Source organism: Papio anubis, chromosome 16 (genome assembly GCF_008728515.1).
Source record: "Papio anubis isolate 15944 chromosome 16, Panubis1.0, whole genome shotgun sequence".
NCBI lineage: Eukaryota > Metazoa > Chordata > Mammalia > Primates > Cercopithecidae > Papio > Papio anubis.
Window position 1 is genome coordinate 54,450,895 of NC_044991.1, and position 24,618 is coordinate 54,475,512.

A 24,618-nucleotide genomic window follows, 5' to 3' on the forward strand; every position below is an offset into this window, starting at 1 on the left:
TGAGCCAAGATCACACCACTGCACTCCAGCCTGGGTAACAGAGCAAGACTCCAGCTCAAAAAAAAAAAAAAAGTTAATTTAAGTATTAAATTTTCTTTAAAAAAGCAAAGAGACCCAACTGATTACACAGATAAATTTAAAACATAACATTTGGCCGGGCGCGGTGGCTCAAGCCTGTAATCCCAGCACTTTGGGAGGCCGAGACGGGTGGATCACGAGGTCAGGAGATCAAGACCATCCTGGCGAACACGGTGAAACCCCGTCTCTACTAAAAAATACAAAAAACTAGCCGGGCGAGATGGCGGGCGCCTGTAGTCCCAGCTACTCGGGAGGCTGAGGCAGGAGAATGGCGTGAACCCGGGAGGCGGAGCTTGCAGTGAGCTGAGATCCGGCCACTGCACTCCAGCCTGGGCGGCAGAGCGAGACTCCGTCTCAAAAAAAATAAATAAATAAAAAATAAAAAATAAAACATAACATTCTGGCTGGGTGCAGTGGCTCACGCATGTAATCCCAACACTTTGGTAGGTGGATTGTGTGAACCCAGGAGTTTGAGACCAGCTTGGGCAACGTGACAACCCCATCGCTACAAAAAAAAATATCAAAATTAGCCAGGCATGGTGGCGTGTGCCTCTGGTCCCAGCTACACGGGGATTTCTTGAGCCCTGGAGGTCAAGGCTGCAGTGAGCCGTAATTGTGCCACTGCACTCCAACTTGGGCTATAGGGCAAGACTCTGCCTCAAAAAAAAAAAAAAAAAAAAAGACATAACGTTCTGAATAACAGAACCTAAACAAATCAATTATTTTCATTATTCACAAGTTGGGTTTAGCTTCTGTTATATCCTCTGTCTTTGCTTGAATTGAGATTTGTGTTAATAATCGAGGGATTGAATATGGAGCTTGTGCTACTTAAACATTAAGTTTTACATGCAAAGCACCCTTGTAAACCATAAATACAGTGAAAATCTAAGATAAATGTTTCTAAAAGTGCTTTGCCGAGCCTATATATGAAAAGTAGCCTTTAAAATTGGTCTATTGAGAAGAAATCCAAGGCTTTTCTCTCTTTATCCAGCAGAATGAATTTAAGAATTTATAGTATATATTTGTTTCCCTTCACATACAACAATAAAAATATTTGGGTTGGGTTGGAAGCAGCTGATGCTGCCAGTGTCTTACACATCACCCTTGGCATCCACCCCTGCACATGGAAAGCTGCTTAATGTGAACACCTGTTGCTTTCTGCCTGGGGGCTTTTATTTCTAGCCAAAGGAACATGCTTGGTCTGTGTACAGGGCAAGCCAGAAGTGCTGGAGAGTGAAGGCCCTAAGAAGTAGCACTCAACCACTGATGGACAGGGAGTTGGTAGATAAATATCCCAGCTTTTTCACTCCTTGGGCCGGATAGAGCTGAGATGTATGCTCCGCACTAGATCCCAGAGTCTCCAGCGGGGTGAGCTTGTTTCCCACAGTGGTAGCTTGCTTGCTGACATACCCTGTATTGACTTCTTTCCCTTCCCTGTCTCACTCCACTAACTGGTGCTTCCTGAGATCACCTCCCACATAAACTACTTGCACTTGAATTCTTGTCTTAGCATCTGCTTTGGGGGAGAACTGAAAACAAGATCAGTGGTAATTGCTGGTTAGTACATCAAACTAAATGCACTGTGTTAAATGAAAGAAACCAGATCTGAACGGCTTCATACTGTATGACTGCATTTATCTAACCTTCTAGAAAAGGTAAGACTATAGGGAGGGAGAAAAGGCCAGTGGTTGACAGGGTTAAGGGGGAGGCAAGAGGCTGACTGCAAAGGGGAGCATGAGAAATTTTTGGGGGGTGATGCAACTGTTCTGTAGCATGACTGTGGAGGTAGTTACATGACTCTGCATTTTTCAAAAACCATATAACTATATACAGTACCATGGAGAATACATGTCACCAAGGTACAATCGCCTTACAAATACATGGAATTCACTTAGCCTATCCTTGACATTTATAGAGGATAATCCTGAGATCCAGGGAGGAAAAATGACATACCCAGAACTTATACCTACTTCGAGACTAAGCCAGGACTAGAATCCATGCCTCAATAGTAGTAGGCCAGTCCTCTTTCCAACAATAAGTGGGGTCTCTGTCTTTTACCTAATTTACCTCAAAAGTCTGTGCTTCTAACGAAAAGTGGCTATAAAGATGACAGTAGTCACTTTGGTGATGACAGTCTTTAACATATCTATCTGTTGAGTCTCTCTGCTCCAATCCTCTGAGGTTCATCATCTCAGCCTCATAGGGATTCCTCATCCCTCTCCCCTGTGTTGGATCCCCCATTTCCCACATCTTGTGTCTTTTTCTTTGGGTTACTCCCTTGGTTTGGTGGAGCACATCCTTAAATTACTTCCCAGAAAAGGAAACATGGGATGTGCATATCTGAAATTGTTTTCATTCCACTCATTTCTTGATTGTTTCACTGTATATAGAATTCTAGATTGGAAACAATTTTTCTTCAGAATTTTGAAGATATTACTCTAGTATTCTACCTTCCAGTGTTGCTGGAACAATTCCAGTGAAGAGAAGTCTGGAGCCATTCTGATTCTTAAGACTTAGTGTATGACTTATTCTTTTATTTATTCAAGCTTGTGGAATCTTCTCTTTATCCTCAGGGCTGTGAAATTTCACAATTATGTACCTTGGTTGAACTAGGCAAACGGTGAGCCCTTTTGACCTGGCAATTTATGTTTTTCAATTTGGAAAATTTTTCTTGAATTATCTCATTAATGATTTCCTTCCCTCCTTTTCTGAAACGCTTGTTATTCAGATGTTAAACCTTTTGGACTATTCCCCCTACATTCCTCATCTTTTCTTTCCTGTTTTTCATTGTTCTGTCTTTCAGATCTATTTTCTGTGAGATATTCTAGCCATTTTTCTCAAACTATCTATTGAGTTTTTCATTTCTGCTATCGTGTGTGTGTATGTGTGTGTGTATGTGTGTGTGTGTGTGTGTTTATTTTAAAGCTTATTTTTTGTTTCTTGTCTCAAAATAGCATCTTATCCTTGTTTCATGGGTATAGTGTCACTTCTTATTCTTAAAAATAAATCTTGGTTTCCTCCAACTTGACTTTTTCTGTTTATTTTAATTATTAGTTTGCTTGCTTGTTTTGACTTGTTTTTATTGTTATTTATTCTCTATCTTCCATGTTAGCAGCTTTCCTCAGATATTTGGTATTCTGGTAATCTATAGTAGATGTTATCAGTGTTCTGCCCATACCTTCAGCTGCTATAAGTCTCGTTCATTAATAGACCAGAGCTGCCACTTTCTCTAAAGAATTGTCCTCGATCAGGAACTACCTTGCCTGGGAATTCATGGCTTCCTCCCTGGCAGCCCATAGCCAGTGATTGATCAATATATGGATACAAAAGCTGGCCCTCTTGCTTCAAGGTGAAATCAACCCTGTGGTGCAATTCATGCTCCAGGGCTCCCTGTGGGTCAGACTGAGGCTAGACTCCAGCCAAGACCAATGCTTGCTCAGTCCTTTCCATGCTCTTTCTGGGGGTGGAAAAAGGAGCTTCTTCTGAGAACCTGCCCGCAATAAATCGCATGCATCTGAATCTGCATCACAGCCTCTGTTTCTAGGGAACCTAAGACATAATCTTTTGCTGTCTGCTCTTGATTAAGAGTAAAGGACTGTGAAAAACCCTGAGTGCAGGAACTGGGCTTGTCAACTCTGATTCACTGTAGGGAGACATGGATGGTTGTTTACTGGAAACCTGAATGCCAGTATCCTTCATTCTTTCCCTTTTGGCTGGTCAGAGTTCTCAGAGAAGAGAGGTGGGGAGTAGCTGCCAGTGATTTGGGAAGTGAGCAGAGAAGAAAGCTGAGGTTCTCAGCACGCAGTGAGGAAATAGTTACTTAACACCCCTGTTCTCCACACGCCACCTTTGTCCTCAGCTGTACCTGGTGCCCCAGCACAGAGACCCTCCTTTTTACTCTCTCTGGAGATGAAATCTCCAGCCCTCTGCCTGATGAGACAGAGAAACCTGCTGCTTGGACAGTGGAAGAGGGGAACTAAGACTTTAACTACTTCCCAATCACCTTTCACCCAGTTATTCTGATTCTTTGGCTTGCTCAGTACCAGAGATATCTAGGACTGCCAATTCCTTTTTTTCCTTTTTCTTTTTCTTTCTTTTCTTTTTTTCTCCCCCTTGGATTTTGCCATGAAAATAGGGCTACTCTTAACTTTCCCTGGGTTTCAGCTTTCTTGGGGCTGCTAAGTCAATTACCACTCATCCATCTGTTTTCTATCTTCCAACTTATTTTTCCCCCCACTATTGTCTATTCTGTTCTCTCTGTCCTCACGAGTTTGTGTCTTTAAAAAAAAATCCCTTTATAATAGTTTTAGTGAGTTTTGGGAGGAGCAAAAGTAGATGGGTGGATTCAATGCCCCATCTTAACTTGGAAAAAAAACTTCAGTGGTATTAGGGAGATATCTCCTCCCTGCATTCCCCTCCTTGTGAGCCCCTTTGGATGACAGACAGGCAAATGAGAAACTCTGAGTAACGGAACCAAAGGCCTGGGATGGAAGCCGTGTCTCCCCATGGACAATGCTGTTCCCCTACAGAGTCCAAGCTTCTTCCCTCAGTCATGGCCTGAGTCAGCCTTTGAGGGAATGAAGGGCTGAGTCCAGGTTATGATGGTGTAGGCTGGAAGGGTACAAAGCCAAGAAAAACCAAGGGAAGCCTGCCTGGAGGAAGTGCTGCAGCAGCAAGAAAAGCAGAAGATACTGAGTCTCTTTATCTGCATGGTGTCCTTATCTCCCAAATGAGAGAATTCATCTCTTCCAACTCTGCATCTATGACTCTGTGGTGACAAAAGTCACTCCAGAAAGCCTGCCTGCTTTCTTGCCCTGTTCCTCTTTCCTATCTGTTGCTTTGGGATGAAGTGATATGACTGAGAGCTATTTGGGTAGATTGGATATGTTGAAATTGAGGAAAAAGAAAACCAGCATAGTTCCTTTCTCCTAGAATGAGTTATGGGCAAAGATATATCATTCCACTTTATTCCTTTCTCTTTCAAGCTCAGGCCTAACAGAACCCAGCAGAGAGAAAAGGCAGTGATATAATTGGCTGGGGGAAATTGGAGGGGCAGAAGCTGTGATGATGGTGGTAGCCAAATGGTGGTCACAGCTGTGGGGGTTGTGTAATCAATAACTGGAGTTGCTTAGCAGAACGCCTTGCTTTGTTCCATAGATGTAACTTGAAAGTACCCTCTGGGAGGCTGAGCTGGGCAAGTCACTTGAGGCCAGGATTTCGAGACCAGCCTGGCCAACATGGCGAAACCCTGTCTCTACTAAGAATACAAAATTGCCGGGCGCGGTGGCTCACGCTTGTGATCCCAGCACTTTGGGAGGCTGAGGCGGGCGGATCACCTGAGGTCAGGAGTTCAAGACCAGCCTGGCCAACATGGTGAAACCCCGTCTCTACTAAAAATACAAAAAAATTAGCCGGGTATGGTGGCAGGTGCCTGTAATCCCAGTTACTCAGGAGGCTGAAGCAAGAGAATCGCTTGAATCCAGGAAGCAGAGGTTGCAGTGAGCCGAGATCGCGCCATTGCACTCCAGCCTGGGGGACAAGAGCGATACTCCTCTCAAAAAAAATAAAATAAAATAAAATAAAATAAGAGAATACAAAATTTAGCTGGGCATGGTGGCACACGCCTGTAACCCCAGCTACTCAGGAGGCTGAGGCACAAGAATCGTTTGAACAACCAGGAGGCAGAGGTTGCGATGAGTCTAGATCACGCCACTGCACTCCAGTCTGGGTGACAAGAGTGAGACTCTGTCTCAAAAAAATAGAAGAGAAGAGAAGAGAAGAGAAGCAACCGAGACACTGAAGTCAGTGGAGAAATACTCTAGCCTCCTGGTCATCCAGGCGGACAGTGCTGAGGGCTGTTCTACAAGGTTTCTCAGTGGACGCCCAGCCAGACCGAGCCTCAGTTCCCCATGGCAGTAACTGGCCCATCAACATACCTTACTGTTGGCTTCTCTCCCTTTCACAGCTTGCTTTCCCAATTTCTTCACTCCTATTTCCTGGAATCACCTCCCAAGTAAATTACCTACATCCAAGCCCTTGTCTTAAGATCTGCTCTTAGGAGAATCCACACTGGCATGGGTATCCTCCAATCCAAAAGTGAGTCTGAGCAGGTTGTTCTACCCCTGGGAAATCATGCTTCCATTCTCCTGCATGTGTGGCTGGTCTCAGCTAAAAAGCTCCCACATGAGATCCTGAGAAAGTTTGTATTTTCAGGAGTTCTGGGTGATTGAGCCTGCGTGTGCCAGAAAGGCAACGTGGCTTGTTGGTGGCTGGGTAAACAGAATCCCAGGTTCCCACCTCCTTCGCTGGCTTGTGGGTGGACACACAGCCAGGCCTAAAGGTACCATGCACACAGAAACCTACGCTTTCTCCCTGACTCTTGCTGTTTCACAGTCGTGCACACACATTCTTCTTTAAGAAGCAATTCTGGTGGCTCATGCCTGTAATCCCAGCACTTTGGGAGGATGAGGCGGGTGGATCATCAGGTCAGGAGTTCGAGACCAGCCTGGCCAAGATGGCAAAATCCTGTCTCTACCAAAAATACAAAAATTAGCCGGGCACAGTGGCAGGTGCCTGTAATCCCAGCTACTCGGGAGGCTGAGGCAAGAGAATCACTTGAACCCAGAGGAGGTTACAGTGAGCCAAGATCGCACCATTGCACTCTAGCCTGGGCGACAGAAAAAGACTTCGTCTCAAAAAAAAAAAAAAAAAAAGAAGCAATTTCATCCCTCCTCCGTGGGCAGGGTCACGCCCCAGCAAGAGGTCCCCATGGGCTATGAGGAGAGGGCCATGGGGAGGGAACTAGGCAGGAGGAGTCTCTTTGGAATTCTTGGATGAAGAGGCTCAGGGAACACAGAACACCTCCTCCTCTACTGGCACAGTCCAACAGGCCAAGGCATTATATGGTCAACCCTTAAAAGGGCCATTTAGAACTCCGAATAATTAAGCTTTCAAAGGATTGACCAGTGGGAGGGATGTTTTTCTGAAATCATGCCATCTCAACAGATGGGGCGGATGGACAGAGGGATGGGGCTATAGGCAACCTTTGATTTCTGGCTTCTGTTTGAAAGACTGGTTTTGTCTTGACCAGTCAGGCATTCATTCAACAAACTCGTATTGGGCACCTCATCCAAAGATGACTAAAACCATCCCCTGCTCTCACCGTTCCAAAATTAGTCAGACATTTGATTTAAAAGTAGATGTGATTTCTTTTCCAGGAGAGTCTTGAAGGACTTCTGACCATATGGGTAGGGACAGTTTTCTGAGATGGATTTGGGGTGAGGACATTGCTTAAAAGGAGGTATAACGGCTGGGTGCAGTGGCTCACGCCTGTAATCCCAGCACTTTGGGAGGCCGAGGTGGGCGGATCACCTGAGGTCAGGAGTTTGAGACCAGCCTGACCAACATGGAGAAACCCCATCTCTACCAAAAATGCAAAATTAGCTGGGCGTGGTAGCGCATGCCTGTAATCCCAGCTACTCAGGAGGCTGAGGCAGGAAAATCGCTTGAACCTGGGAGGTGGAGGTTGCAGTGAGCCTAGATCACACCACTGCACTCCAGCCTGGGCAACAAGAGTGAAACTCTGCCTCAAAAAAAAAAAAAAAAAAAAAAGGTATAAGGGAAGAGATGGGAGGGGACTGTGGGGAGGAGAGAGAGAGAGAAAGAGGGGCATCCTCTGAAACCCCAAACCGTGAAGACTTCCCTACCCTACCCCTACCCATCATGTGGAACAAGGAATGTGTTAGCTGCGAAGCCACCACTTCAAGTCCTAGCTGCCTGCTGTTTTGAGGTACCCACCTGAACCCTCCAGAGACAGAATTGCCCACCCACACTCTCCTATCATTTGCATTTTGCCTAAAGCAGTGGGGGTGGGAGTGGTGGGGGGGATGAGTAGACTCATGTGCCTCACGAAGCGAAGAGGATCAGGGACCAGCAGGTGAACCTCCAGCCGGAAGCACTAGGAGGACAAAAACTGTGATTTCTTCCTCAAGGGGGACATGGGTCAACCCGCTACAGGGGACAGAAGAGCAGGATCCTGCCATATGTTGTGGAAACTGTGAGGCCAGATTCCACCTGTCCAGTCCCAAAGGAAAACTTTCTCCTTGACCCTAAAAACCAGTTGGGCCAGTTGATGACTCAGCAAAATTTTAATGAGTCTCCCTGAAAACAGCAACTCCTCCTTATGTTCATTCTCGCATTCTCTTTCCCTCTCACCCCTAATTTTTTCAAGAACAAAATACATGAAATGAGGCACTCCATCCTCTACCCTACAGCCTGATTTGACTAGTGAATTACTAGCCAAGCTTTCTAAACAAACAAACAAAACAGGTTTCCAAACACAGGGCAGAGGAAGGAAGCCAAAATAAGGAAGAAGAAAGAAAAGGAGCTCAGCCCTTCCTTCTCCTGTGGAGCCTCCCCAGCCCACCAGGGAACATCACCTCCACCAATAACCACAGCAGACCCACTGTGTGCCAGTCACATATTCGGTCCTGGGAGATACTGATCCTGCTGATGAAGGACTCACTTGCTGGTGGGATACAAAAGTATGCAAACGAGCAGGTATCTTGAAGGGTGCTGAGAGGGAAGTGGGTACAGGGCACAGGTGGGGATTCCCAAGGAAAGTCTGTCAATAAGTGGGGGCAGAAAAAAAAGACTTTATTAAAAAATAACTTTGTAAATACTTTACCTTTTTTAAGAGCAGTTTCAGGTTTGCCACAAAAGTGAGAGGAATGTGCAGAGTTCCCATCTAGCTCTTCCCCCTACACGTACCTAGCCTCCCCCATTATGAACATTCTCCCACGGGAACATTTATTACCACTGTTGGACGTACACTGACACATCATTATCACCTAAAATCCATATTTACATTAGAGTTTGCTGCTGGTATTATACATTCTATGCATTTAGACAAATGTGTCATGACATGTATCAATCATTATGGTATCATACCGAGTATTTTCACTGCCCTAAAAAGCATCTGTGGGTTTTTAGAGAAAAGAGCGACTTTTACACACTAGGTAAGTGTTGCTTTCCTAGCAGGGGAACAGCAGGAAACAGGAGTCACCTTGGTGACTACCGAGGTGAAACACCATGGTGCTGTTCTGTAAATGGCTGGAAAATAAGGCTCAAGGAGCCAGATGCGGCAGGGAAAAAGAAAAAGACGGAAACACAGGTAGATTTGAATACTGTGAGAATCGATTTGCATGAGAATGGATTGAGACTTCTGCAACAGCCCAGGGGAGAGATGAGGGGGCTGATTTAGACACAGTGAGAGGTTTGAGCAAAGCAAAATTGAAAAGACCCTCCAGGTAACTGCTACGATTGACAGCTGGGAGGGCAGGGTTCCCCCAGCACAGCCCTGGCACAGGCAGCTCTAGAGGAAGCATGGGTCTTCCACTCTCTTCCTTTTGCCACAGTCTCCCTAGCACATGCCTCCATCCTTCTCTCACTTTAGGGGAGTGTGACCATTGAGTGGCAGGTGACTTCTTGAGAAATTCACTAATGTTTCCCTCTTTACTTCCTCCCTGCCTTGGTGGTTAATGGTTTGCCAAAGCAGAAGGAATGTGCCTGTAGGCGCTTGCCTGGATGACTTTTGCTTCCAAAAGTTAAGCTACTGAACTCTTTATGGTTTATATGATGGGGCCTGAGAGATTAGGAGAAGGAAGGAGAACTTCTGGGAGACACATAGAGACTGAGGAAGAGGGGGCAATCATTTCTGCAAGCCCTGAGCTGCAGTGTACACACACACTCTCAGTTGTGGAGCTTCACAGCCATTCCCTCTGCAGGCTCCGAGCCTCTCCAGAAACTTCCGAAACTTCCGTGCCCCAGAGTGGCAGAGACAAGGCGATGGGAACAAGAGAGTATCTGCAGAATACACTGCCTACTAAAGACGAGAGGACTCCCCAGATCCTTGCATTAGACCCTAGGCCTTGGTATTGCAGGAAGAGCTTAGCCTCCCAAAATCGGAGGTCAATTTATTGCCCGCCCTGTAGAATGGGAGCCGGAAGTTGAGGAGTGGATGTTAATAAAGGAATCCACTGTTTCTTGCACACACCTCTCTCCACTATCTGGGCAGGGTCTAGGTCTCATCCATCACCAAGGTTCTAGCACTCAGCTGAGAGGCTGCAGCAGGAGGGGCAGATGGAGGAGGGTGCGATGCATACCATCTCCCCATCAAACTAATGGGCACCCCCCCCCCTCGTGACCTTTCTTGTGTCCCCGGGGGCTGTCAAGCTGCATGCTTGACAGGAGGTGGCGTTCCAAGCTTTCACTTTTTTTGTTTTGTTTTGTTTTGTTTTTGAGACGAGTCTTGCTCTGTCGCCCAGGCTGGAGTGCAGTGATGTGATCTCGGCTCACTGCAACCTCCGCCCTCCGGGTTCAAGTGATTCTCCTGCCTCAGCCTCCCGAGTAGCTGGGATTACAGGCATGCGCCACCACGCCCAGCTAATTTTGTATTTTTAGTAGAGACGAGGGTTTCTCCATGTTGGTCAGGCTGGTCTGGAACTCCTGACCTCAGGTGATCCACCCGACTCGGCCTCCCAAAGTGTTGGGATTACAGGCCTGAGCCACTGCGCCCGGCCCCAAGCTTTCACTTTTAAAAATGCTTGTAGGGCACGCAAAAACACTAAACGGTCGATGGACAAGGTCTGTCTGGCGTAGTTCTAACCGGGAACAGCGCCAGCGGGCGGTGCCGCACAAGGCCTGGCCAGGGGGCGCCGCGCCTGCGCACTGCAGACTCTGAAGTCACCGAACCCTCCGCGAGGTGGGCGGGGGCTGCCCGGGCATCCGGGTCCCTCACCCCGCCCCCGCTGCATGAATGAGAGGCGCGGCGCCCGCCCCTCCCCCGCCGGGCCCGCCCCTCACGAGGGGCCGCAGCGCTCAGTCAGCCGCTGCCACCTCAGCCGCGCTGTGTCCGGACAGACACTCGCCGCCTGCAGCCCGCCGCCCGCCGCCTGCAGCCCGCCGCCCGCCGCCTGCAGCCCGCCACCCGCAACCTGCCTCCCGCCGCAGGGCGCTGACGGTCCCGCAAGTCTGCCGCTGCAGCCGGCGCACCCGAGTAAGTGAGCGAGCGAGGGCGGGGGCGCCGTGGGCCGCCGCCCCCAGGCTGGGGTTTGGGGGACTGAGCCGGTCCGGGTTCGGGATGCTGAGGAGACAGCGGGCCCGCGCCCCTCTCCCACACACACACTCTCAGGGCGTCTGGGCGGGCCGGGCGCGGTGCGCAGGGGTGAGGCGGTGGCTCCAGGCTGAGGAGGGACGCGGAGGAGGGTCCGGCGCGGCCCCGGGACCGGAGGGTGAGTCCCGCACAAAGGGCGGAGCGGGGCTGTCACCGGGAGGTCACGGAGGGAAGGTGCGCGGGCCCCCGCACGTCCTGTTCGCCGAAGCCCTGGCATCGGATCCCCGGGCGTGGGAGGCGGCTGGGATGAGCTGGGAGGCGAAGAGGAGGATGGCGAGGACGCTGTCTCCGCGTTGGTGGTGGGTGCGTGCCTTGGGGGGTGCGGCGTGGCAGTGTTTTCCTGGTCCCCGTCCACTCCTCCCCTTTCTTTGTGGCGCTTGTCTCGTGCCCCGTTGTCACAGTGTGCATGGCAGTGGTCGGGGTGGAGACCTCTTCCCTCGGCTTACTCATTAATGAAAGTCACCATCTGTGGACAGGGGGCCTGTGTGCTTCCACAGGCCGGAGAATTAAGGACCCTCCTTTGTTTCTGGAGACCTAATGGTGTGTGTGTGTGTTTGTGCGTGCGCCTGCAAGTGAAAGGGACATCTATGAAATGAGAGAATCAGATTGTCAAAAAGGGTATGAGGAAAAGGGGAGGGGATATAACTTCATCACACCTTTACCCAATTCTCTGATGTTATTTCAGTTTTTTCTCACTGTAAAACCAGCGGGTTTTATTCATTGGAAATGTGCATCTGAATTCTCATATATCTGTGTTTCTAGAATACTTTGCCTTTTTGAGCTTAGTTAATGGTAAGATTCTCATGTCTGTCTACATAGGAATACTCCAACGTATAGGACACTGCTTTCTGGGTTTAGTTCATTGATAATTTGTCAGAATGCTCGTAACCATGTCTATAGGAATACTCCAATATATCTAGGACACCGTTTTCTCCGCTCCTGAATACAGGCAGATTTTGTTTCTTTCAGCCTGTCTGTGTTAATAAGAAGGTGGTCCAGCAGGTTCTCTTTACCTCCTTGCTTTTTTTTTTTTTTTTTTCTTAATGCTCTGGCAGAGGGTTTTATTGCATATTACCCTGGCATGCGCCCTTGCTTTGATGTGAATTTTCCTGTGTTCTGTTGTCTGGTTGTACAGCCCAGCTCAATGGCTCCTCTTACAGGACTACTGGAAAACAGAACACCTTTTTTCATTGTCCTCATCCTCAGAGAGAGAAGGAAGCTCTGTAGGTTCCCACAAACGTTGACTCTGTCAGACCCCCTGCCTGACTTTGTTGTGTTGGTAAAGTTATGAAGAGTTGCAGTTGATGTAGACCAGTTAAAAAGAGGCTATTGGGATAGCACCAGCTCTTCCTTGCTATTTTGTTTTTAAAACAAATTATATGAATTTTGCAAGATAGTTGTTAACTCTGGTTGCATGATGATTTTCAGTTTCTTTTTTACCCATATGCTTTTACAGGGTGTTGGAAAATTAGCCAAACTCAGTTACAAGAAATACACCTCCAAGATATTTTTATTATGGGCCGAATGCAGTGGCTCACACCTGTCATCCCAGCACTTTGGGAGGCCAAGATGGGTGGATCACCAGAGGTCAGAAGTTTAAGACCAGCCTGGCCAACATGGTGAAACCCTATCTCTACTAAAAAAATACAAAAAATTAGCTGGGCGTGGTGGCAGGCCCCTGTAATTCCAGCTACTGGGGAGGCCGAGGAAGGAGAATCGCTTGAACCCCGGAAGGCGGAGGTTGCAGTGAGCCTAGATCGCACCATTGCATTCCAGCCTGGGCGACAAGAGCGAAACTCCGTCTGAAAAAAAAAAAAAGAAAGAAAGAAAGAAAAAGATATTTTTATTATGATCTTTGGATTCAAAATAGCGGTTTTAAAAAATTAAGAGGCGCTTATATTGGACAATATGAATAATTGTATGAGTTCTGTTTTCTTTAAGAGTCTCTTTAATATTTTTAAAAATCACATGTATTTTAATTCCTAGTAGTTTTCAGTGAAAATGAAATGTAAACTAAGCAGTCTTCCACAGCATCTGTTTATGTATATTCCCTCTGTTTAAAACATTTGCTTTTAATTTGAAGGGGAAATTTTCCATGGTCGGATCAGGATACATTATTCTTAGTAAAATTCTTACCACGTTCAAATTCTTTTTTTGTAAGAGTGAAAAAAAAATTAATGAAAGTTGATTTTTCATTTGGGGAAGTTTTGGTTTTATGATGCATGATTTAAATAAAATCTCAATGTAAATTAATTTAATTCAGATAAGTTAATTTAAAACAAGAGCTTTTATGAAGGAAAAATGAAGCAAGAGAAAAAAACAAGAGCTTTATTAACTAAAGAAGCAACCCAATGCATTTATAAACTGCCTGTCTTGACTGCATAAGACATTTTCTAGGAGTCTTCTTAAAACAAACCATAAGGGGAAGTCTTAGATAAACAGAGTAGTATAACCGGAATTATCACTGAAATAGGCTTGCACAGTATCGCAATTTCATGGAAGCTTAATTTTGCAAGAGTGACTTAGCTATTTTTAATATCAACAAAGGAACCTAAACACAGCCTGGCCTTGTTATTCAGCATTCTGTTAATCAAAATATTTGCCAACCCATAGTTTAGCATTCTGTAGTATGATGATTGAAGAAAAATTCTAAACAAACTTTTAGATGATTAAAATAGATACAATAATGTTAAAAGCTGTTTTAGTAGTAAATGTTTTTTCATTAGAATAGTAATATGTTGGTGATGGTAAGAGCATATATGGTAACACTTTGTTAACTAGGATCTATTATCTTCCCAATAATGTCTCATCATAAAAAGTAATTTCTTTTTCCATTGAGCATTCTCTATCAATAATTGCTTTTTTGTTTTTTGAGTGTTTTTATTTTTATTTTTTGAGATGGAGTCTTGCCCTGTTCCCCAGGCTGCAGTGCAGTGGTGTGATCTCGGCTCACTGCAACCTCTGTCTCCCAGGTTCAAGCGATTCTCCTGCCTCAGCCTCCCCAGTTGCTGGGATTACAGGCACCTGCCACCATACCTGGCTAATTTTTTTTTGTATTTTTGGTGGAGGCGGAGTTTTGTCATGTTGGCCAGACTGGTCTTGAGCTCCTGGCCTCAAACCATCTGCCTGCCTTGGCCTCCCAAAGTGCTATGATTATAGGTGTGAGCCACCGCGCCTGGCCAAAAATTGTTTATTGTTTTAAATGGGAGTTTATTCTAAGATCAGTAATAACGTTATTACAATGTGTTAGCTTGAATCATACGAAATTGCCATGTTTTAGACTGAGAAAAATTCAAAATCAGCAGTCTTACATAGTTCAACCACTCTCAACTCTTACCGGTTTCTTTTGGTATTTACCTTTATACTTATTTCATTTTTAATGTTTATACTGCTATTTCTTAGCTTTTCACTTTTGGATATTATCTGTGGACTTCTATTTTGGAAGTTGAAGACTTAACTGTCTCACACAACTGTCCTTCCATTTCCCACTCATACTTGACAGTTAGGTCGGTATTCAGTATTTGTACGACTGACAGTGTACCTATTATTCACAGATGAGCCACGTAGGGTACTATTACTGTGTTTTCTTCATGAACAACTTTTGTTGCTCCTAAATTAAGTAATTGCCTCTTTTGTTTGTTTGGTTTTCATTTGCCGAGTTTTCTTTGTATCGGTCACTAATTCATCCAAACTCTATGACAAAACTGATTATCTTTGAATATTCTCAGGTAACTACTCACTTTCATTTCTCTTCCCCAGGAGATGGTCCTGCTGGAGCCCCCTCTCTCCTGTTCCAGTCTGGACTGGTTTGCTCCCTGGACTACTGCATAGCCATCATCCTGGGACTTCCCTTTGTCATCATCTTGGGAATTCCCTTTGCCTTCCTCCTATGTTAGGTCTTCTATTTCCTGGACCCTGTGTCTTCCTTGTTCTTGAGTAGCTTCCTGAGAAAGGGTACATACAAAATCTGAAATTCCTTCCTGAATTCAGAAGTTACATGTCTGGAAATACCTTCATTTTACCTTCATACTTGAATGGTAGTTTAGCTTGGTGTTAAAATCTGGATTGAAAATTAATGTCACTGTTTTGAAGGCATTGTTCCATTAGCTTCCAGTGTCATTATTGAGAAGTCCAATGTCATTTTAATCCCCATTCCCTTTTTCTTCCCACTCTGGAAGATTTTAGGATCTTCAGTTTATCCCTGGTGTTCCTGACATTTCATGATGTACCTTGGAATAGTTATTTTTCTTTCCTTTTGCTTGTGGGGTAGATTGTATTTTCCAAAAATGGCTGTACATGTATGTGTATGCACACTCCCCACCATCTCACTCAATATGCTATTATTTGTGTTGTTGCTCATGCCTCCATCAAACAGTGGGGTCTTTGTTTCCTCCTCTTGAACCTGTGCAAACATGAATTCTCCCCCGAACGTTTTGGGTCTTGAGCTTTGTGTTTTAAGAGCACAGTTGCAAGATCAAGAGCATGCACCTGGCACTGCTAGGTGCCCAGAGCCATCAGGCCAGCATCTCTGCTCCCATTTGCCTTGTGACCACTGTTCAGGCATTGAGGTTAAGCACTGTAGATATGTATGTATTCATTGAGAGAGGGGATTAAGTTTTTTTACTTTTAAATGAAATCATCAGTGAAAATATCAGTTGACATCAGAGAGAGTTTCTTTCAAGCAGTGAAATGAACGAACATTAAGGCTGTCAGGTGCAGTTTTTAAAAATCCACCTTAGGAAATGACAGAGCTATTCAAGACCAAAAAAGAAACTATCTTGAGCTTCATGATTAAATATGTTATTACTAAATGTAACAAATAATATTGTTTGCAAGAATTTCTGTGATGAGAACATGGAAGCAAAAGGAGCTGCATAGATCACAGCTTGATAGAACATTGTCAGTATTTTTGTGTTTATCTCATGGATGCTTATTATTATTATTATTATTATTATTATTATTTTGAGATAGAGACTCACGCTGTCGCCTAGGCTGGAGTACAGTGGCTCAATCTCGGCTCACTACAACCTCCGCCTCCCAGGTTCAAGCGATTCTCCTGCCTCAGCCTCCAGAGTAGCTGGGACTACAGGCATGTGCCACCATGTCCAGCTAATTTTTGTATTTCTAGTAGAAACAGGGTTTCACTATGTTGGTCAGGCTGGTCTTGAACTCCTGACCTCGTGATCCACCCACCCCGGCCTCCTAAAGTGCTGGGATTACAGGCGTGAGCCACCATATCTGGCCTTTTTTGTTTGTTTGTTTGAGACAGGGTCTTACTCTGTCACCCAGGCTGGAGTGCAGTGGCATGATCTTGGCTCACTCCAACCTCTGCCTCACAGGTTCAAGCGATTCTCCTGCCTCAGCCTCCCCAGTTGCTGGGATTACAGGTGCCTGCCACCATGCCTGGCTAATTTGGATACATATTTTTAAAACATCCTTTGTTTACACTTTAAAAATTTTAAAATTAAAAATCCTTTTTCTCTATTTATAGCTGCTTTATCATTCACTTGGCTTTTCAATGACACCACCCAAGTGGCTGGATATTACAAGAGAACTTCAGATTCATGACCAAAAATCTGAAGTAGGCACTCAGCACTGCCCGACAAAGCTACCATTGATTCCTAATAAGATCTTTTTGCCTATCACTATTTCATAACTTCTCTCCACTCCTTAAACTCATCAGCAACCCACCCCTCCTACTCAGATGAGCTGACCTCATAATTCATTGAGGGTTTAGGAGATATCGGACAGAAACCACTCATCTTGCCCCCAACCAAATCTAGAAGTCTGCCTTCCTTAGACCCATGTTTTCTGTCTCCTATGGGAGGCAAGTTCCCCTCTCTGCTGTTTCCCTCCTCACATCTTCTATACCTCATGCTCCCTCATATCTCACAGCTTCTGCATTTGTGCCCTCTCTCTTGCATCATCAGCAACTCTCCAGGGGGCTATCCATGTCAGCATACACACATGCTGTGATGTTACCCATCTTTAAAATCAGAATAGTAAGCTTCAGCAAAAAACTTTTCCCTGACCCTCCTCTATCCCTTTCTGTTTACCTACATGGTTAAGTCTCTCAAAAGAGAAGGTTACGTTTCTTCCCTACCTCCTCTATAGTATGTACAACCCTCTGAAATTCTGTTGGTTAGTAATTTTTGTGTGACTTACCCTCAATAGAAGGTCAGCTCCAGGAAGGCAAGGACCTCGTCTGTCCTGTTCACCACTCTGTCCCCTAGGACAGCAGGTGGCACAAGTATCTACTCAATATATGGGCAAAAGAGGCACAACTGACCTGGTAAAATAGCTTTTGATTTTTAAACATTTCTAACAAGAGAATCCATGTTTTTTTAATTACTCACCATTTTTTGCTACACTTAAGAGTTGAAAAAATTATGAAGAGTATATTAATGATCGAATTTTGCCCTATGTTACATTTCATTCTTTCATAAGTATGACTTAATATTGGCAGTCTTGGACCGGGCGCGGTGGCTCATGCCTGTAATACGAGCACTTTGGGAGGCAGAGGTGGGTGGATCATGAGGTCAGGAGTTCAAGACCAGCCTGGCCAAGATGGTGAAACCCCATCTTACTAAAAATACAAAAAATTAACTGGGCATGGTGGCGGGTGCCTGTAATCCCAGTTACTTGGGAGGCTGAGACACAGAATTGCTTGAACCCGGGAGGCGGAGGTTGCAGTGAGCCAAGATCGTGCCATTGCACTCCAACCTGGGCAACAGAGCAAGACTCTGTCTCAAAAAATATATATATATATATATATGTATGCAGTCTTGCACCTGGACTCTGGCATCAGACTGCTTGGAGTTGAATTCCAGCTCTTTCACTTTTTGGTATGTGACCTCCAGCAGGTTTCCTAACCTCTCTCTTTCTTCATTTGTAATGTGGATAATAATAGTTCCTACCTCATGTGTTTGTTTTGTGTTCCAAATGAGATAATACGTAAAATGCTAAACTCAGTACTTGTCTTGGGAGTAAACTCAATGAAAAATAATAGTAATTATTATAGCCTCCTGCAGTTTATAATATTTGACTCTGACTTGGTCTCTAGTATTTTTGTTCAAAATACTGTATCTCCTCAGGTATATGGGCTATCAGTATGATGATTCAGCTGTTCTTGGTTTTGTGTGTGGGGTGTGTGTGTGTGTGTGTGTGTGTGTTTGTTTTTAAGAGAGAGAATCTCATTCTGTCATCCAGGCTGGAGTGCAGTGGTATGATCTCCAACTCACTGCAGCCTTAACCTCTGGGGCTCAAGCAGTCCTCCCACCTCAACCTCCCAAGTAGCGGCGACCACAGGCACACACCAGCATGCCAGACTAATTTTTTTGTTTGTTTTTTTGTAGAGACAGGGTCTCACTATGTTGCCCAGGCTGGTCTCAATCTCCTGGGCTCAAGTGACCCTCCCAGCACCTCCCAAAGTGCTGGGATTACAGGCGGGAGCCACCGTGCCCAGCCAATAAATCATTTTGATCAGCTGATAAAATATTTGTATTTCAAGCCAAGTCCTGTTCTTTGTTTATTTGGTTTTCTCAGAGGTGAGGTTCTTTCTTCATGTTATTCCACATTAAGTTTTCTTATTTCTGGAAATGAAGCTTTAAAAACACCCAATATATCATCAACAGACTTTTTTTTTTTTTTTGAAGTAACTATAAGTGTTCTTTTCAACCTACTAGCTAGCTGGGAAGGTAAATATATGTAGCAGTACAAAGTATGTTCTGAGGACCAGATAAAAAGTACAGATAGGCTCTGTAGGAGTTCAGACTGGGGAGAGTCAGGTACTTCTAACCCTAAGGGATTCCTACAGCTTTTCTGCATGTTAAGTAGTCTGTTTTAGCTTATTCTCTTATTCTTTGTCTTGGTTTTTATTTTGAAAGTTTGCTTAATAATCATGGGAATATTTCAGATTTTAAAATACAAAATATACAAGTTAAAATTGAGAGCAATTTTTAGATGTAGAAACTGTTTCTTGAAGTAATTGACTTAGCATTTGCTCTGCCTCTTTCTTTTCTTATGTAGGTAGGTAGTGGGGACTCCTTCAATTATCTGAGCAATTCAGACCTCAGAATGTAGTGTTGGGTAAATTGAGAGTTCTAAAAGAATGCCAGATGGTTTGAAAGGAACTGTGAGCATTCCAACTAGTGTAGTCCTTTGAAAGTCAGTTGGCAGAGCCTCCTCTGCTCTGAAGGTAGGAACCAGACACTTTGTTCCATGCCAGCTGGCCCAGGAGTAGCTGGCCAGTGGGCTGGCTTTTGGCTGGCCACTCTTGGGAAAGCTAGCCTGGGCCCTCCATGTGCCCTAAGGACAGTCTGATACCAGAGAGTTGCACTAGCCCTCCATAGTACCCCAGGGAGTTGGAGGAAGCCTGCAGTAGCAAGAGAAAGGAAACTGCTTTTTAGATAACGTTACAAGTGAACCTCGTGTTACAAATTTACTCTAGAAAAGTTTAATGTAATTTGAATTTTTATGGATTCACTACTGTTAGGTGTATTAAAGTTGCAGTGAACTGTAGTGAATGTTTTTATATTGTAAGTAACTTCCAGGTTACCTGCTTTCAAAGTTCCAGTTTTTATTTGTCGACTTTTCTTAAAGTGAGGTTTGTCTGTTCCTTTTCTTGTCATCTTCTAAAGTTTTGGTCATTTGAATTAGGAAAATTTTTCCATCTTGTCGTAAAGCTTGCTCCTGTATAAACCATAAATTTTTTTTTTTTTTTTTTGAGACGGAGTCTTTGGAGTCTTACTCTGTTGCCCAGGCTGGAGTACAGTGGTGCTCTTTCTGCTCACTGCAACCTCTGCCTCCTGGGTTCAAGCGATTCTCCTGCCTTAGCCTCCTGGGTAGCTAGAATTACAGGCATGCGCCACCACACTCAGCTAATTTTTGTATTTTAGTAGAGACAGGGTTTCACCATGTTGGCCAACCTGTCTTGAACTCCTGACCTCAAGTGATCTACCCTCCTCGGCCTCCTAGAGTGCGGGGATTACAAGTGTGAGCCACTACACCTGGCCATAAACCACAGACTTCTATAGAAGGTTAATTATGTATGTAGTCTTAGCTCGTCTCTCATTTTGATGGTACTTACATTTTCCCAATTAGACAGGTGCTTGTATCAGATACAGTTTTTCACTTCCTTTAGCAAATTTAATATCATAATTGTTTAATTGACAACAGAAGAAGTGCAGATATCATACGGCAAGAATAATGAGCATTCTGTTCATTTGATGAGTGTTTATTGAATTCTCAAAATTGATAGCTTCACTGTATCAGTATGCTTTATGTTGCCTTAATTTTTTTTTTTTCACATTTGGAGATTGAATGGTGCTGCAGTATCTGTTAAGTTTATTAAGTTCATCTCAGCAAACCAAAAAAAATTATAGCTACCTGTATCTCTTTATTGTTCCTTCCCAAATCTAAGCATGTGAAATTATGCTCAGTGATACAAATTTGAAATAGAACCTAGATATTATATCTAAATAGTCTCTTTATCTTGGACTGAATGAAAAAAGTTGACAGATAATGAAACATCAAATTATGAGCTAATGTAGTTTGTGGGAAATGGGTGGGAAGGGAAATCAAAGGTGTAGGCTTTCATTCATTTTCTTTAGCATGAAACAAAACTTCTTCAGAAATGTGTTGGACATCTCATGCATGGCTATAATTAAATAAAGGCTTTTGCTCAAACTTGTCGATTATCTCTGTAAACAGGACAGATGGAATTTTTGGGGTAGTAAGATTTTTTTTTTTTCTTAAATCACAGAACAGAGTATCAATAGCCAGGGGCAATATTATACTTAGAAAATCATCTTTCATATTGGTTAACCTATACTAAAAAGCTTCTATGCCAGTAGCTTTAAATATATTGCCTATTTACTGCTTACAGCAGTCCTCAAAGAGTTGTTTATGGATGACAAACTACAGATCAAAGAAGTAACCTGTTCAGGTTTACAAGTTCAGGGTCCAGTTTTGAACCTAGGCCTTCATCGTCTAGAGCCTGTCACAGTTGATGTTACCAACTTTTCACAAGAATACAGTCTCTTTACTGTTCAGATGTTATCCTGTACTGGCACCTCTGGAGGGCTATTGATAAGGGAAGTGCAGAGATCTTTGCAGAGAATAGCTGGAGAATAAGAAGAGATTTGGGGGGGAATCTATATTTTTTAAATCTCTTCTGATGCTCCTGAAGAACTACTGCAGTAAATAAAAATGACTTGTCAGAATCAGATGAAGCAAAGGGGGTTTATTAGTTTCCTAACATTGCTGTAACACAATTACTGTGAACTTAGTGGCTTAAAACAACAGAAAGTTGTTCTTTCACAGTTCTGGAGGTAGAAGTCCAAAATCAAGGTGTCAGCAGGGATGCTGTGCTCCCTGCAAAGACTCTAGAGGGGAATCCTTCTTTGCCTCCTTCAGGTTTTGGTGATTCCACACATTCCAATCTCTGCTTCTGTCTTCACATGGTCTTCTCTTTGTCTCTTACAAAGACACTTGCCATTGGATCTAGAATCCATCCAAATAATCCAAAATGCTCTCATCTCCAGATCCTTAAATTATATCTGCAAAGACCCCCCTTTTTTTTTTCATAAATGAAGTCAGTTCAAATAAAGTCACATTCACAGATTCCTTGTGTTAAGAAATGGAAATATCTTTTTGAGGGCCACCTTTCAATCCACTAAAGAGAGTAAGATTTTTCCTTGGTAATAATTTTTACTTTGATTACTGTGTCACATAGAATCCAAGATTAGACAAGTATTCAGCAGACCATGATACAAAGTGTGGAAAGATACTGGCAGTATAGAAAGACAGAAGATTGAAGTTCAGGGGAAGGTTTATGGGATCAAGGCAGCTTTCATGGAGGTTGTATTGCTTGAGGTACATTATGAAGGATGGACAAAATTTTATCAGATAGTTGGGGATAGCCTGGGATGTGCAGATAGTGGAAGTATCAAGAACAAAGATAGGGAGTCATCTTCAGGGAACCATAACTAATGCATTTGACTGAAGTCTGGTATTTAGAGAAATCGTGGGGAATGAGGATGAAAAGTTCGGGCCAATTCATGGGAGGCCTTTAGCGTTGAGCTGGTGAATTTGTACTCGGTTTAGAGTTGCTTATCTGTAAGAATGCTATATTGTAAGAGTTTCTGGCCAGGCTTGGTGGCTCACGCCTGGAATCCCAACACTTTGGAAGGCCGAGGTGGGCAGATCACCTCGATCAGGAGTTTGAGACCAGCCTGTCCAACATGGCGAAACCCTGACTCTACTAAAAATTACAAAAATTAGCCAGGTGTGGTGGCACATCCCTGTAATCCCAGCTATTTGGGAGGCTGAGTCAGGAGAATCTCTTGAACTCAGGAGGCAGAGGTTGCAGTGAGCTGAGATCGCGCCATTGCACTCCAGCCTGGGCAACAGAGCGAGACTCTGTCTCAGAAAAAAAAAAGTTTCTAACAGGGGCCCTCAAAACAATGATAAAACCCTTTGAAAAAAATATGTAGATTTTGTTTCAAAATAGATTTTTCAGAAGATTCCATAACCCTAAGAAAAGGTTAACAACTACTGCTCTAATTAAAAATGAAATGTTTTATGCTTTGAAGATGTTTCTGGAAAACTATTGATTTTCTCTTCTGTTTACTTTGAATTGCTTGGAAGATAATTTGAAAATTGACCTCCAAAGAAACTTAGTGCTGTCTGTGGAATATATTGTAAATTTTGTATATTAAAAGTTAAAATACTATTTCAGAAGGGATGTGAAGGAGGCCCTGGATTCTTAGAAAATGATTACACAAAAAGAAAAATTCTGGGCCAGACGTGGTGGCTCATGCCTGTAATCCCAGCACTTTGGGAGGCCGAGGTGGGTAGATCATGAGGTCAGGAGTTCAAGACCAGCCTGTCCAAGATGGTGAAAACCCGTCTCTACAAAAATTAGCCGGGCGCAGCAGCAGGCACCTGTAATCCCAGTTACTCGGGAGGCTGAGGCAGGAGAATCACTTAAACCCGAGCGGCAGAGGTTGCAGTGAGCTGAGATCATGCCACTGCACCCCAGCTTGGGTGACAGAGTAAGACTCTGTCTCAAAAAGAAAAAAAAAAAAAGTAAAGAAAAAGAAAAATTCACAGCATTCAGTTCAGAATGCAGCTGTGACTTCTGTTTTCTGTGTCTTCATTTTCTCTATTTCAGTTCATTACCACCATCCATTTAGAACTCCAGAATTATATAAAAGCATGACCCAATTCTAAGGGGAGTAAATGGACAACTACATTCCTAAAGTTTTTTTTTTTTAATGTATTATATAAAACCTTTTTTATCTATTGTTGATTTCCAGTGAAATAACCTACTTCAGGAAACAGTATTTATATTATATAGTTGTCATATTTGAGAAAAAAATAATATTTTCCATATAACTTATTCTGATTCTAAATAATCAACTGCCATGACTTTTTTTCATTGGTCCTTTTGTTTTCTACCTGAGATTAATATTATTTAATAGGCTTACCTATACTTTTTTTTCAGACTTTTCTGCTAGTGAGGTTCTTCTTTTAAATTTTTTTATTATGGAAAAATTGTAAACACATCCAAAAGTAGATACTACAACATACTCCCCTATGCCTATCAGTGGGATTCAACAATTAACAAGATTTTGCCACATTTGTTTCATTTATCCTTTTATCTTTTACCTTTCTTTGCTGAGGTTTTGTTTTTTGTTTCGCTTTTTCTTTTTTTTTGAGACGGAGTCTTGCTCTGTTGCCCAGGCTGCTGTGATCTCAGCTCACTGTAAGCCCTGCCTCCCGAGTTCACACCATTCACCTGCCTCAGCCTCCCGAGTAGCTGGGCCTACAGGCGCTCGCCACCACACCTGGCTAATTTTTTTGTATTTTTTGTAGAGACAGAGTTTCACCATGTTAGCCAGGATGGTCTCGATCTCCTGACCTCGTGATCCGCCCGCCTTGGCCTCCCAAAGTGCTGGGATTACAGGCGTGAGCCACTGCTCCCGGCCACCCTGGCGTACTTCTATATGGACCTCTAAAAAATAAGGACATTGTCTTAGAGAACCAGAATGCCATTCTCACACCTAATAAAATCAAGTTACTTCTTGGTTTCATCTAATAGCTAGACTTTGTTCAGCTTGCCAGATTGTCTCAAGAATATCTTTTATAGAGACGGTTTGTTCATCCTGGGATTCAGAATCCACAGATCACATTTGGTCATTTTGGTCTTACGTCTGTGGCAATTCCTCCTCCCCATTTTGTTTTGTTTTGTGTAATAGACTCATTGTAGGAACTGGGTCAGTTATTCTGTGGAATTTCTCACATTTGGGATTTGTCTGCTTCATCATGGTGTCAGTTTGTTGCTCTGTTCTGTGTGTTTCCCA

General features: G+C 43.8%; 1 protein-coding gene across 4 annotated transcripts in view; it reads left to right on the forward strand.

Annotated features, from left to right (window-relative positions):
- Window positions 1–1,677: 1,677 nt before the first annotated feature.
- The window catches only part of RNF24 (ring finger protein 24), a 105,500-nt gene continuing 82,559 nt past the window's right edge, over window positions 1,678–24,618 (forward strand). The window contains exon 1 of one of the 4 annotated variants that reach the window (XM_017944973.3): window positions 1,678–1,733. The gene's annotated coding sequence lies outside the window, so the exon portion shown is untranslated. Of the gene's footprint in view, window positions 1,734–10,940; window positions 11,370–24,618 lie in introns of those variants that run through there. The other 3 variants (XM_017944972.3, XM_021921203.2, XM_009216506.3) reach the window with 3 other exon arrangements.